Source organism: Cyanistes caeruleus, chromosome 15, assembly GCF_971803275.1.
Source record: "Cyanistes caeruleus chromosome 15, bCyaCae1.hap1.1, whole genome shotgun sequence".
In the NCBI taxonomy this organism is placed as follows: domain Eukaryota; kingdom Metazoa; phylum Chordata; class Aves; order Passeriformes; family Paridae; genus Cyanistes; species Cyanistes caeruleus.
In genome coordinates this window covers 6835888-6851800 of record NC_141715.1, presented here as the reverse complement: position 1 = coordinate 6851800, position 15913 = coordinate 6835888, and the positions used below count along the sequence as shown (strand labels likewise).

Sequence of the window (15913 nt, the reverse complement as noted above, 5' to 3'; positions counted from 1 at the left end):
CTCCTGCGTTTCGCTCTCCCCAGCACTGAACTTGGTGCTGGGTTTGGCCATTAAATCTCTGCTAACCGACACACAGATGGTTTGTGTCTCTGGCAAATCCCAGGGTGCGAGGGAGATGTCTCCAGAGCATGGAGTGTCTCCTCTCCTCTGAGTCCCTCCTTCCCCACCTCCAACCTCTGTGATGCTTTATCTCCTCAGCCCTCTGAGCAGCTCCCGCTTTCTCCCGCACACCCAATTGTGCCCTTGCACAGGGAGAGCATTAATGTAATTAAAAAGGCATGCAACAGCTCTGGCTTTGTTTTTTCAAGATGGTTGCAGCTTTTTTCAAGCAAGTTGGCAGCAGTATATTAAAATAAACAGAGGGGGATTGATGGGATGTGGAGAGAGGAAGCAGGATCACACAGCCAGTCACACCTTGTCTATTTCCAGAGGAGCATGTTTCCCAGCAGTTTTCCTTGCCTTGATCTTGCAGTGCATGGCTCTGAAAGAGGCCAGGCTGCACTGAGAGACTTCTCCTTATTGCTGGTGGCTGCTTCATTTTCAGGTCCCTCTACCTCTTTCTGCTCCCTGACACCACTGCTGCTCTCAGTTGCATCCTGCATCCAGAGTTCTCCCTGCCTCATGGGAAAGCCACGTTCACCCTGGAAAGGGCTATCCACCCCAGGGCATCTCACAGCCTGAGCTCTTCTCTCCACCCTTGGGCATGGAGAGAAGAGGTATGGAAAGCCCCATACAGGGCCTGGATTTGCCTTGTGATGGCTGCAGATGCTAAATCCCTGCAGAGTGGCGTCAGTGCCAGAGTCAGCACTGCCAGAGCGTGCTATGGCTTTGGGAATAGAGCAAAGACTATGTTTGGGACAAGGTACAGCATGGTATGGCACAGTACAACACACTCCTGCTCTCCGCCTGCTTCCACTCACAGGAAGCCCTGCACCGGATCCTGCCCCAAGCCCCCACACACCACCTCAGCCCCTCTCTGCTTCCCCTTCCCTCCCTCTCTGCTGAGCTGGCCCGCTGACTGATTAACGGGGCGCCTTTCCGGAGAGGGATTTTGTTCACACTCTGTCCTTCTCGCTGACTTCCTTCCCTGCTCTGGGCTGGATCGCTCTGGTCACAGCCATCACATGTCCCCAGCTAACCGGCCCAGCTCACACTCCTGCCACCACACTTTGGGGTTCTGTGACAAGAGCTACAAGATAACATGCACAAAGAAAAGCTGGTCCAGGTGAGGCCTGTCTCCCTGCACATCCAGCCCAGCCTGCCCACCCCAGTGCTGTACTGGGGAAAAAGATAGGCTGGAAGGGAAAAAAAGAGTGTCCTTTCCCCCAGCAAAGCTCCCCTGACCCTGCTGTCACTTCACCTCTACTTTGCTGTTTTCAGACAAAAATTCCCAGGCAATGAGCATCTGTTCAACAAAGCAATGCAGGAACTCAATATTTGGACACTTTCTAAAAAGGAAAATTTAGTTTGCAGCAGTTACTGTGGGCATATATGAGCTCTGCTCCTGAACAGACAACAGTAAAATTCTGGTACCTTGCTGGCCAAGAGGGACTGTTCAAAAGAGCAGCAGTAGCTAGCATTGGGGCAGAGGGACGAGAAGCCTTGCTTTGTTCTTTCTGCAGACTTCTCTTGCTTTCCAGGCTGGACTTGTCTGAATTAGCAGCATTTTCTGGCAAAACTGCATGTGCCCCACAGGAACTAACTCTTGCACCTCTGGTGCCATTTCCCCCCAACTCCAGTTACAATTCCCCACCTGCCCTGTGCTGGTATAACTCACTGCCCTCGTGCTGGAGGACCTGTGGTTGCCCACAGACATGTGGAAAGCCCACGTGCCAGAGGCAGAGCCAGGCCAAATTCCCACCTACAGGGCTGAAGTTCCCCCATAGAGCAACTTGTTCTCATGCACGGGGCAAGCATCCAACTGTGGGTTGGAGCGGCAAAGCGTGAGTGTCACGTCACACAAGGAGCAGGCAGCTGGCAGAGCAGCAGGGGAAATTTGAAGTAGGGCTGTCAGCTCCTCCTCTTCCTCCTCCCAGTGCTCTCCAGCAGGGAGTAAGGCTTGTTTTGCAGAGAGGTGAGATAACACACGAAGCAGAGAAACAAACGTCAGGCTCCAGATGATGTAGGGATGAAACACCAGGTGTCTTCTCTCCAGTCTCACAGTGGGCAGAGTGAGCCCCAAACCATGGTGGAAACTGACACCAAAATAGAGCAGATTCTGCCCAGAAGCCTGTGCCCAAGGACTGCCAGGGCAGGGTGACAGCCACTCAGGCCCACAGTGAAGCTGGGAGGAAAACAGAGATGGAAACAGGCTAATGAGCAAGCAATGAACAAATGAGAAAAGATAATGATATGAAACTGAAAATCACCCCCAAACCATGCATGTGCGCAAGTTAAAACAGAGAAGACTCCTTCTTTTATGGGTTCATGGAAGAATTTCCTTGTCCCATAAGTCAGGGTTGACCCTCAGTTCAGACCTGCCTCAGAAGGGTTAAACAGGGGGGCTGCATTTCTCAGCGCAGGACCAGCCCCTCTGATCCTGGTGTTGGGCTACAGCATCACAGTCCCAGCCACACAACTGAGCCCACACCCCAGGGCTCACTCAGGCCTTGGGCAGCACCTCTCCCCTTCTCACACCAGACAATGCTCAGTCCTTTGGGCTCTGAATTTTTGTCCATGGACTTCAAAGCCCTGAAACAACACCAAATCAAAGCAGGGCAGATTTATATCTTCACCAGTTTGTGAGGACTTTCTTAAAGCATCAGATGTTCCATTGCTTCAATTAGGACATGTGTCCTTTCTCAGGGGACAGAAAGGAAAAATAATTATAGAAACTCAGTCAATACAAACACAGAGGTGACCATCATTATTGGGTGTCTGATCCTTCCTGTCCTCCACCAGAAGTGTGAGACATCATCTTTGCCCCAAAAAACCTGTGGGCAAGTTGGTGTGTGGAGGCAGGAGCCCCCTGAGCAGGAACCAACAGGAGGGCTGAGGAAGGGGCCACCAGAGGACCACCAGAGCTGGTGGAAATGCTTTTCTCTTGGCACCAGACTCAGAAGTACCCTAAACATCCTGAGTCTGCAGCAATGCCAGGTGAGGAAGAAGGACATGTGCCGAAACAGACAGAGCATTCGGGGACTGAAGGAACAGGGCTCTCCTCGAGCTCAGCACCTGCAACCAGGCGAGACCCCAGCCAAAGCATCCCCCCGCCTGGCAGCCAAGTGGGGAGAGGGATGGGGTGGGCAGAGATATAAGCAGCACATTACAGGACAGCAGCATGGTCACAGCAGAAGCAGAAGTCACAGCCAGAGCAGCAGCACCCTGAGGCTGGGCATTCCACCCTGCTTCCCCAGCCCCTGGCACTCCACAGCTGCACATCCAGTGCCTGTGGCTCTGGCCAAACACGCCTCAGTCCGAAAAGCTGCTTGGCCTCAGTGCATGCACCCCAACAGGTCTCTTTAGCCTCTCATGACTGATCAACTTTAATTAACTGGTTCTTTTCTGGTATCCCATTACCACCTGTACTGATGGGTAATGAGGCAAAAAGGCACAAGCTCTCTGGGCTCCTTCAACATTTCATCTTCTGACCTGAGCGTCCATCAGGGAAGAGAAACAGAGCATCTCAAAAGCTTCCAAGAGGGATGGGCTGTCCTGAGGAGCAAAGTTACCCGTGTATCCCTGTCCCTTGGTGCCTCCAGGGAGGGATTTATAACAGGGTATTTCCGAGCCAGCTGCCCTGGGCAGCAAAGCACGGCTACACCCAATGCCTGGCCATTCTCTCACCTGTTTTTGGGACTCTGCTGTGCCCCAGGGTCCTGCCACACGTCATCCCAAAGCATCCCGAAGAGGGGTCAGTCTGGGAGTGTTTATCTGTCTGCCGTTCTCCCTTGGCAGGAAGCACTATCTCACCATCGCCCTGCTCGCTCCAGCCCGGTTTCCTGCTCCATCCTGCCAGGTTTACCCTGCTTTTTCCTCCTCCCCTCCCCCTGCCCCACGGCTGTCAGGCCATGTTTGCATTTCTGTCTCCTGCCGTCTTTCCTCTCCCTAGCCGTGCCCCCCCTCGCTCGCTCCCCGCTCCATCCTCCCCGAGAGGCTCCGTCCTGAGCCAAAGTTAGCCCGTGTCAGGTAGCCACATGTCCGGCCGGGGGCAGCGGGTCAGCCGGGGCCACCCTGCAGACCTCCTCCAGGATCTCTGCTGTCAGCAGCCTCCCCGGGCCCCAGGGGAGCGCCTGTTCGCTGCCCTCGCTGCAGCGAGGGATGCTCCGGCACATCAGAGGGCTGGTTTCCCCTCGGTGGCCGCCGGCCCACCCTTTCTGCTGAGCCAGGGCTGGCCAGACGCTGCTTTGTTTGGTCCTCCATTCACTGGATCGCCCCGCGTTTGCTGGCTGCCTGGTCCTGCCCGGAGAATCCTTTTCCTGCCTTTGAGATAGAGGATGCTCGAGCCATCTGTGTGTTTTATTTCCTTGTAGAAACTAACAAGCCAAGGATTGCTTCCTCTCCCTGACATTTCAGAGGGCAGCTCCGGCTCAGCGGGATGCGCGGGGAGGGGAGGGGGAGCCCAGCGCCTTCAGACAGGAACAGGACCTATTCTGTTCACAGGATTCACTCCCCAAGGGGCAGAAATCCTCAGACCTACCCAAAAGCCTGTGGCAGCTCCCACTCTGCCACCGCCGTGGCTCTGCAGGAGTCCTGGGAGTCCACCCTGCTTAGCATACATAACCACCCCTCTTCCAGTGGCCCCTATTAACTGCACGGCTAAACCCTTGCAAAACTCAATTAAAATTATCCTCCTACATCTTAAGGACTGTCAGGTTGGTTCTCTTCCTGTTTTAATTTACTTCTTTCAAAATCTTGCCCTGCTCACATTCTCTGCCCCAGCAGGGTGTGATTAACGTGACGTAGAAGGAGCAGAGACATTGGATGGCTTTAGGGGACTGATATCAGCAACTAACACCATTCATTACATCTGACTTGAAGGGATGCAAAGGATGATCCACAGCTTGTGAGAAACAAGTGTTGGTCCAAGTCCACTACTTGGCATAAGGTATTGCCAGCACAAATGCATGGCCAGGATGAGCTAGGGATGTCCTCCTGGGGGCCTGGGGGTCTGGAATCTCTGGGCAAGTGTTTTGGGAAAGGTTTGTACTGCTGTTCCCTCCAGTTAATCTATTTGGGACTGCACAGGAGAGTTGCCAGAGCATTGCAGGATTCAGAGGTTAATTCCACCCTGTGACTATCCAGGTGTAACTCCAGGAGCTTTGCTGGGCTGAGGTACCTCTGGCAGCAGTGGGTACAAACCTGTGGAACCCTAAGGACACATCTTTGGCCCCTGAGAAGAAATGGCAGCTCATCAGTGGTTAAAAGGAAATGATGGAATGAAATTACAATCCACTGCTTCTTACACCGTACCTGATGGTGCTACGAGGCAGATGAACAAGTACCTCTTCATGCAACTCAGCTAAATTGTGGATTTTTCCACTGTGGGATACCAACAGAGAGATTCCCAAAGAGAGATAAGCTTCTAGAAGACAAATCATTAACAACTCTTATACACCATGATCCAGGTGAGACATCCAGGTCCAGGAGTCTCTAAACCACCCACTGCCATAACAGAGTGGGTACATCCAGGATCTCCCTGTCCATGCCAGGGCATCACCCCCTTTCCCAGAGCCCCAACTGCCCATGCTGAGCCTGCTGGCAGTCCAGGCAAAGCCAAGACCAGTTTCAGCACCTGGGAAGAGGCTTCCACCCACAGCACCTGGATTTTTAGAGAAAGGGAAAAGCCTAAGAAACAGTGGAGAGAGACCCTTAGATTCAACATCAACTACAGCTCCATCATGACCCATTTCCAGAGGCTCAGGTAAACTCCTGCCAAAGCAAACTGCAGGTGTGCTGTTGGGGAAGATGGAGTTTAAGCCATGTGAGGCCTCAGTATCCAACTCTTGCTGGGAGATGAGGAGGCAGAGGTAGCTGACCGCGAAGTCAGACAGAGCCCGAGGGTCGGTACTGAGCACAGAGAGAAAAGGGCAGTAGCATTTGGAAAGAAAAAAACAAGTCACAGGTTTGCTTTTCCATGATGTGTGTGGGCTTAATTGCTGGCCTTTGAAGTTTAACTCTTCCCAAGACTGTTTGCTTGTGGACAGACTTAGCAGGACACTGAAGAAACCCCCTACACCACTCAGGGCAGGTTTCCCCCATGTGAGCAAAGCCTGGGGTGCCCTACCTGCCTCCTGCCCAGCCTGCTGTGCCAGACTGACTTTGCTGGGCTTTTTCAGGGGTCTGCAAGCCCTGCAGCTGTGTTGGGAGAGAATGTACTGAGTGGAAAAGACCTGCTCCTCCACCTTCATGTCCCTGGAGTCTGCATCCAGATGTTTGCTACTTAGCTGTGAACTGAAATCAACTCAGAGCCCTCAAACCAAAGAGCTGCCCTCAAGCTGGCAGTCCCTGTTCTCTGCAGCACAACCCACCCTCAAGCTGATCTCCAGCTGCAGGGTGCAAGAGCAGCTGATTGATAAACAGGGTAAGTGGGGAAAAAATATTTTTGCAATCAGATGATTATCTTGGCCCTCGAAAACCTGCATTCAACTCCCCATCTGCTCTAGGCTCCCTGGAAGGTCGTCATACAGCTTCCATGTACCTCCATCCCTGCCTGAAAAACGTATACTGGTGCAAGAGAGGAGGGATCCTTATTCCTTCTAATTAAAGGTACACAGGGAACAAAGAAAATTAATTTAGCCCAGAGTCAATGCAACATGAAAAAGCTACATTAGATGAGGATGGGTGCAAAAAGTAGGAAGCACAAGCAAAATGCAGGAGGAATTTAAACTTCCTGATTATCAAAGAGGGGGCTTCAAGCGCTGAGTATAATCTAAAAATAATAATAATAAAGCAAAGGGAAGAGTGATCAGGGACACAGAGAGAGCTGCTGCATGGGGAGCACGAGTCCTCCTCCCTGCGCAGCCTCTCCGTGCACACCTGCACGTGCACACACGAGCATTGGCACGACCCTGGGTGGGGTGGGCGCAAGGGGAGCCAGGAAGATCACAGGCACACACTCTTCAAAGAAGAATTAGTCATCAGAGGTAGCGGCAGAGGAAGGAAGGCTCAGGTACGAGGTCAGACACAAGCGGTGAGGGCTGACGGAGGAGTTCTGAGCGCTCGCTGCAGATCTAAGAGCCCTCGGCGCGAACAGGACGGGAGGTGGGATCCCTGGGGTAAATGCACCTACAGCACATAGGAGATAAGGAATTTCAGCCCTCCACTGCATATCTCAGCTTGGCTTTCTGCCATTCCTGAAAGCAGTCAGAGCTGCCCAAATCCAGAGTCTTCCCTGATGTGGTTAATGAAATCTTATTCTGTTCTCTGCAGAATCCCCAGGAGGGATGGGCTCTAAGAGCACAGCAAATCTCTCCCCTCACAGGATTTTGCTGCACCTCAGCCCTGGGTCAGTGATCCCATCTGCTCCCTGCTGGGCAAAGAGATGCAGAGACGCAGGGCAATGGAAGGAAGTCTGGCCCTGTGGGGCTGTCCAGGGCATTGATGGCAAGTTACAGATGCACACACTCTCAGTTTCTCTTGGCACAGAGCTGTGACCACAAGCCAGGACCCGCTGCAGCAGGAGATGATAATCATCATCTCTGAGAGCCAAAGTGTATTGGGGCATTCACGTCACTTGAGATTAGCTGGCTGTTTAACATCTGCACAGATTTCTCTCTCCACCTCCACATAACACCCCTTGTGCAGCTATGAAACTAATTTAATTCCCTTCCAAGAAAGGCTGAGCTGGAAATGTCACACTTTGTATATCACAGCACAATTCCTACAATGAAACGCCCAGCCTAAATGGCACTACAGGACTCTGGCGTTATTTGAAGGCCAATAAGCTAAACCTCCTTCTTCTGCTTTTTAAAAATAGCTTACGACAGGGTGACCAAGTTCCACAAACACGCAGTTACTCTCTGTTAGTGCGCAGAGCTGACTGTTGTTTTCCTGCTCCAAGGTGCTTCCCTTGCCACAGAGCGCAGTGGGAAGAGCACGCAAGCGGACGAGATGGGAAGGAAGCGTTTACACATGCTAATGACTTCCAGCCAAGGAGCACAAGTACCAACAGGGAAACGCTGCTAAAGAAACAACGCCACTTCCTCGGCTCGCCCTGTTTGGTCACCATGAGGTACTCGAGGCTGTGGGGCAAGGCTGGTGGTGGCCTCTCCATCCCCCTGGGAATTCAAGGCGTGGATGAAGGAAAGACACATTATCTTGGTCCATAAATGCAGGAGAAGCTGTTTGGGAGTAGGGGTGTTTTGGCACCATACTGTACCAAAGGGGCCAGGACAGACACTGGCCCTTCCCCAGTCCCAGAAATGTGGGTCTGGAGGCGAGAGTTCTTCCAAGTGCCATTCAGGTTCATTTCATCATACACATCCCTCTTTATGCCAGAACAGGTTTCCTAAGTTCATGTGGGGTCCTGTTTATTTTTCCTTTTTTTAAAATCACTATTGTATTAAGAAGTGTTTTTCTTTTGGCAAAGGTTACCATGGGGCCAACACTGTGCGGAGTCTCCTGCCTTCTATCACCACTAAAACCTCTGAGCCAGAGCTCAGCCCAGCCACATCGCTTATCTTCAATGAAGGCAGGCTTGGATTTCCCCCTCTGTAGAAAAAATAGATCCCAGCACTCCCCCTCTCCCCCAGTGCATTCTTTCAAATGCCACCCACTCCTTGTTATTGATGGGAGGCTGGAGAGCCAGGGATTAACTGCCTCAGGCTGCATCAAGCTTTATTTGTCTAAGCAGCCAAGGGTGAGGAACAGCCATAAATATTGTGAAATGCTGAACATTGTGGAGGGGCAACACTGGGCAATGCAGACACCTTGGCAGCAGGGATTGCATCTTGGGCTGGACACAATCCTGGTGTGACCAATGTCACTGGGAAGGTTCCTGCTTCCTTACAATACAGGGACTTTGAGGAACATCAAACTCCATCCTCATGTTTTAACTGTGGACACCACGCTACACCCAGTGCAGCATGAACAGCGGTGCCTCTGTCAGTCCTGGTAGCACAGGAGTAAGCAAACATGGTGAGGAAAATCCCACTTCAAAGCTGTCACCCAAGGGGACACATCCTGGGTCAATGCCTGCCTGCCCAGAACAGGGCACTACTGCAGGATATGCTGCAATTGTCCTTCATTTGCACACTGGGATGTCACAGCACAGAGAGGAGATGAAAGACCAGGATATGCCCTGATCCCATCCCAGCATCAGTGGGACTGCCAGAACCAGCACTTACAGCCCAGGATCTGCCAAGTCTGACAGTTTGGCAACAGCCAACAAACCCTGTGAGGAGGCATCTGGCCCAGATGCACACTCTGTTAACTAAATTGCTTTACAAGGCATTAGCAGGTAACTCCTTTTGGAGGAAAGGCAATTTCTTCCCCCGTGCTTCATCCCAGCACTAGGGCCTGCCCAGCGGTGCAGCAATCTCCTCGGTGTGGATGTGTGCACCTCCTGTGGGAGCACTCTGCTCTGTAGCTGGCTGCCACTCTGGGACATGCTGCTAAACCTCTGCCCTTTGCTTCCCGAGGGCCGGGGGCTGCAGTGTGGGGAAGGGATTGATGGCCACTCAGACCCAGTTATGTCCCTCTAGGGACTCTGCTTGGGCTGGGATGATGCAGGGTGTGAGTGATGGATTTCTGTGGGCACTGGATGCCGTCACCTCTGCTGGACATGATTTTGCTTGCTGCCATCACTCTGAGCTGGTAGTTTCCAAATCTGAGTTTAAACCACCATACACGCCCAACCTTCCTGCCTCAGCAAATCCCAAGATTTACTGTAATACATGGAAAATACTGGCTTGACCTGCACTTCTGTCAGTATTTATTTTTTTTAGGTCACTACATGTAATATCCATCTCAGTGGACACCAGTACTTCAGAAATGGGGAAAACAAGTTACAGATGGAAAGCTAAGCCTGGAGCCGAACCTCACTGTCAGCACACACGTGTCTGTGCAGACACATACGTGGTGCACCAAATCAGTTTGGGAAATTACTGGAGGAATTTCCAGGCTCTGCTACACAGCCCTGTGCCTTTTTGTGGAATAAATAAAATCAGTAAATCTTTTACAGATTTCCCTGCTACATGAAGAGCTCGAGTGCCTCTGTAACTTAGGATGATGGAGGACACCAAAACCCTCCATGGGTCTTACGAGTCTTGTGGAGATGCAGACAGATCCTCATAAACCTGTGGAGCTGCTGCCCAGCTCAGAGCACCTTGCTGTGTCCTGCAAGGCCTGCCAAGCCCCATTCCTGCCAGCAGCTGGAATGGAGACCCTGCTGCAGGATGGGGACAGTGACCCAGGGGGAGGCCTGGGTGCCAGGGGTGCTGTTTGCTGGCTACCACCGGCTGCTCAGCCACCGTGAGCTTGCAAACTCTTTATAAACTTCCCACGTGACACAATTACTCGGGGGCCAGATTCTGAAGCTCTTCCTTCTCTCTTTACTCAGAAACTCCACTGAAGTCACTGAGACATTGGCCTAAATACAACTGAAGGAGTTCAGGATTTTGCCCAGTAATAAAAACTTCCTTCCTTTGTCTACTGCTCACTCCAAATGATCCCACCACCTCCCAGCCTCCTCCTCACCTCAGCTCCTGAGGCTGGGGCTGTCAGTTGTTTTGATGTTGCTCTTACATTTTACCCTCAGCCACACCATGCCAGTCCCCTCATGCAGCTGCTGAGGTGGAGAGAGCTGGGGTGGCCAGTGAGGAAGAGGGGGAAATTGTGGGGTTAAATACAACCTGGCTGAGACACAGAGCTGGTCTTGGGAACGTGGATGTATGCAGACACCATGCAGGCTGGGAGCTGGCTCTGCCATCACCTCCCCAATTACTTCAACGCCTCCTTGAGGACAGGCTGGAGCATCTCCAAAAATGCCTGTCTCCCCCCTGCTGAGCACAGAGCAAATGCCTTGGGCTCTACACCAAACTTTTCTGTGAGGGAATGGGTGAGATGATTCTTGCCCAGGAAAGTACAGCAGGAAGTTAACTCATCTCACTGCAATGACACATGCTAGAAAGTGACACCATAAAAAACACATACAACTTTAAACAAATAACTTGCAAAATGAATTTTGCTGCTTTTACTGCCTCAAAATAGCCAGGAGGATGCAAATCCCTGTCATTCCCCAAGGGCATCTCATCCTCAGCATGACCATCTGAAACATGCACTGGGGTTTGGAGCAGGAGCTCACGCTTCCTTCCCATGTCCACCAGCCTTGCACACACCTGTGACACACACAGAGCAGCACAGGAACACACATGGACAGATACAACAACTCCTTTTGCACCAGTCTGCCTGCCTGTGCTGCTTGTTCCGAAAACACAAAAGGAATTTGAACTCAGCTGAAGTGAGAAGCATTTTGTCCTGAGGTACCACCATGGTTTGATGACCTAAACCTCAGTCTTGCAACTCATGGATGCTCATGTGTGTGACCTGGTCAGACAGTGGATGGCTCAGAGAGAACTGACACAACCCCTCTGAGTTCCTGCTGAGGTTTTACATCTTGCAGTGAGATTTTTAACATTCCTCAGCTAAGACTGAAACAGAGGCTCACTTTGGAGTGTGCAGCTCTAACCACCCCAGGGAATACAGAGCTCTGAGCAGCAGAGGAATAGTGGTCTCAAGGTGCAAGGCTATGGTACAGCCTTTGCACAGGTGTGTGGGAGCCCTGTGCCATCCAGCCTGGCTAAAACAACTCACCATGTCCTGCATCCCAATGCAAAACATAGCAAAGCCAACCTGGCCGTTCCACAGAGAGTGCAATGCCCTGGCCAGTGGCAAGGGCTGCTTTGCTTAGGGCTTGCTCTTGAGTAAATACAGTCCTGCTGTACATTCTGCCCTTTTAAAGTACAATAATTGCCATGGAAACAATGCTGTTACTGGTATGGCAGCAGCCTGGTGGCCTCCACAGATGCAAGGAAAAAATCAATGGATACATTGACATACAAGCTGTGTTTCAGGACTTTTTGTGGTTTTGAGGCTGATCACCATGGGCACATATGAGAGAATGGCTCAGACACTAAGAAGATGCCATCTTCCATGGAGAGAAAGCTGAGAACAATAAAACATGGAGGAACATCTCTTTTGCTGTGTTCATGGCATGAACACATGTTTGCTGTGTGCTTGGGCAGTGCACTTTTACATGGCATCTGCTCCCAGTACTGATGTGTGCAGTGGCAGTGGTCATCACTCCCAGCTCCTGCTGGAGCATCCCAGCCCTGGCTGTCCTTCACATCTTCATTGCCAGTGAGTACAAAGCCTTACCTAGCCTCAGACCTTGGCAGGGTGGCTTTGCTCCATGCCTCCCCTCTGCCCATCCATGGCCCTTTTCCACCAGCCCAGATGCTTCACCAAAAAGAAGGAAAAAAGCCAATATTACAGATGTATAAACACACTTCTTGGTCTTGAGAGTCTTTTAAGTAGCACTGAGGGGGTTTGTACACAGAGCAGCAATAAGAGAAAGGCTGTGAGTGCCCTTCCCACCCTGCCTGGCCGTCCCCGAGAACCCGGAGCAAAGGGCAGCCCTGGCTGTCCCCTCCCAGCCAGGGCAGCGCTGCCCTGTTCCCTGCCGTGCCGCCCATCATAAAGGGGTCCCTGAACTGTTATCAGGCAGTGACAGTTTCCGCCATCAGATTCCTCCTGTCCGTCAGGAAAGCTAAATAAGGAACATCGTTCAGGCGGCTGCAGGAAGAGGGGAAATGCAGGGACATCCGGCCCAGCTGCCAATTTTTCCTTTCCCATGAACCACCACTGACCTCCGCCAAGGGAGAACCTGGACACCCAGCCTGGCACTGGCACTGCTCCTCTTTGCTTAACCCTTCCCTGGGGGATACCCTGGCCCTGGAGCCTGCTGAGCAGGTGGTCTCGCCAGGCAGGGCGGTGTGGCCATGGTGGGACGGAGCCTGGGCGCTGTCACTGTTGCTGGCACCGCAGAGCAAGGCGGGCAGACTCGGTGCACTGTTTGGCATTTGCCCAGCCAGCTGGAGCCACAGCCAGGAGAAGGCTTAACCCCTCCACACCTGCATGTGGGTGGGCAGCTACACCTCACACAGAGACAACGGGTCCCACAAACATCAGTGAGCTGCTCCATCGCTTGCCCCCTTGCATGCACCTACACCAGGAGCACAGTCAAACTTATTCTTTCACCAACTCCTCCGAAACAGAGCTGGGGTTTTCCAGGCTCTGCCAGGAGTTGTGACCAGCCCTCGGCTGGCTGCTGCAGACAGGTAAAATTTTATCTGTGTTTTCTTTCTGCTCACTCCAGAGCTCTGCTCATCAGTAACAGGGACAAGGACAGTCTGCAATCCACTTTTCCCTTTCTCATGGTCCTTCCTGTGAACAGCCCTGGGTCCTTGCTGCCTTTCACTGCATAGAAGCTGAGCAGGGGAGCAGCAGCTGCCTGGTTATTATGTGCTCAGATACAGGAGACCACAGCACTTAAGTTTGCCTCCCCCATCCTGTTTGCCCAGTGAGAGTCTTTTCTTGACCCCCTAAACCGATCCTCCCTCATTAGCACATGACGTCCGTCCCACGGCACCTCCAGGTTTGGCCGCAAAGGCTGCGTGAGGGATCCTCACCCTGGAAGGAGGAGGCAGAAACACAGCAAGAATAACAATTCACTCGTGGGAGAAGTTGTAAGGTGAAATACAAGTCACTGGCTGAAACCTGTTTCTGCTACCTCAGCAGGGGAATGACTCCAGGAGAGACTCCAAGACTCCCCACTTAATATCCTCAGCTTATAAAACTTAGTGGGAGTTTCAGCACCAGCTGCTGCAGGGCCAAGCTTTTCACTCTCCCTCTGCTGAACTTGCACCTAGAGATGGAGCGATTTGCTGGACAAAAGGAGTGGCCACGCTGGGCTCAGGGCTTGTGCCTCCTTGCCGACTTGACCACAGGCCACCTCCGCTTCCACTATTCTGCCTTAACAATGAGGCACCGCAGATGGGCAATAACGCTGCGCCGAAAACATCAGAACTATTCTGACCAAAGAGAAAAAGCCCCCCTGGGACCTGGCTAACCCCCTCTTTTAACAACGTGAAACGAGAAACAAAGGTCTGGGATAGCCAGAGGCAATAAAACCCCTGGAATTCATTTAACCAGTCACTAGATGCCAGTGCAGCTGCAGCAGTATTTCTTTTCCTAATGAAGGACAAAATCTCTGGCTCAGGGCAAGGCTCAGCTCTGGTCTCCCCAGAAAACCGTGGCATGTGCCAGGAGGTCACGATCCTCCCACAGCACCCAGCAGGAGTGGGATGTGTACCTGGCTGCTGCCCCTCGCCCAAACGGAGATTTGCAGGGGAAGATGGGGCAGATCAAGGCAAAACACGGCACTGGCACCTCTGGCTCACAGTCCAAGGTGGGAAAGGGGGGCTTTCAGCTTGAACTAACCATCTGTGGATTTTCTTCTTGCAAACCCATATATTTTTCCATGCACAACTGCCCATGGACCCAGGAAAACATCTTACACCCACAAGGCCCTGTGAAGGTGAGCTCCACTGCTGCTCGGCAGCAGGCAAGAAGCCACCAGCCTCCCACCATGCTCCCAACACGGGAATCCACCAGGAACTGCCTTCTCCAGGCGAGCTGTGATTTTGCAGCCTTCGGTCACAATGCCCCAGCCTGTCTTCCCCAGCGGAAGAGCCCTGCGGCTTTAGTCATTCCTCACACGGAAACCACCAGCACTGCTGGCTCCCCACCTTCCATAGGCAGTGGAGCCTGCAGGGCCTGGCCATCACAGGGCTTTCTGCTTCTCCTTGCACCTGCAGGACATCCCCATCACCCACAGCCTATTGCAGCTTTCCCCTCCCTCCTGGTTTAAATGCACAGCCCCCCCAGACTGGAAGTGAGGAGTCCCCTGCCTTGCACCCAACGTTTTGGGGCTGTTTCAGTCCATCAGGCTGAACGCAAAGTCATCTCTGCTGTGCCAGCTGGAGTGGCTGAGAAGGTGAGTGAGATAGGTGCTATCCCCAGGGCTCACCTTGCTCCCCAAAGCTGCTGAGAGCTCGACAGAGCTGGGGATCCACCGAGAGCCCCCTCCTGCTCTGCAAGGCAATCTCCTGAGTGTGGTGGATGTCTCCTATGGCTTTGGAGAAACTGCTCCCTGGCCACGGTCCCCTCCCTCCTGTCGCCGTTCCCGTGGGATCCCGCTCTCCCCTTCTTTCTCCAGGAACTGCCTCGGGATGCCGGGAACAGCCTGTTCCCTCCTGGCTGGCTGGGAGCACCTGCCCTTCCCACGCCTGCCCCGGAAAACACCGCAACAACGCAGGGCCAAGAGAAACCCTGGGGACAGCGATCCTGCTTGGAGCAAACCCCTGGGAGAGAGGCAGCAGAGTGGAACGGGATACACCGGAGGAAGCCCCGTCCACCCTGCCTGCACTGGCTGGGGACATTGTGCTGCTGGGGGAGTGTCCCTCTGACCAGACGTCAATTTGGGCTCAGTGACGCCCTGGTGGGTGTTTGTGCAGGCAGTGAGCCGCGGGCTCGCATGCCCAAGCCAAATCCCAGGGTGGTAGTTACATCTCACTCATCTGAAATCATCCTTAAGCAGACAGCTGGGCACAGCAGCCGTGTCTGTCCCCTCCCTGGCAGCCCCCAGGGACCACGGGCTGCATCCCTCCAAACACCCGCTGCCCTGGGAGGCCCTGGGTTGAGCCTGGCGGGGATGCTGCGCAGTCAGGGCTGTTGAATGAAAGGGTGTTGCTGAAATGGCCCATGTTTATTACTTGCAATAAAGCAACTGCTTCAAATCCCAGCTGCACAGACAACTGTTGCTGCTGGCACGGTCAGCACGGGGCTGTCCGAGCACCCAGCCGGGAATTCTGTGTGATCCGAGAGGGGAGCAGGCAGCGGCAGCCAACAC

General features: G+C 52.9%; 1 protein-coding gene and 1 long non-coding RNA gene across 4 annotated transcripts in view; one reads left to right on the top strand and one right to left on the bottom strand.

Annotated features, from left to right (window-relative positions):
- FLT4 (fms related receptor tyrosine kinase 4) overlaps nucleotides 1-15913 on the bottom strand; it is a 57711-nt gene that overhangs the window by 39554 nt on the left and 2244 nt on the right. The window lies entirely within an intron of this gene.
- LOC147650349 (uncharacterized) lies at nucleotides 10708-15805 on the top strand. The gene is made up of 2 exons (XR_015276631.1): nucleotides 10708-14998; nucleotides 15221-15805. It is a non-coding gene; the product is annotated as an uncharacterized LOC147650349 (long non-coding RNA).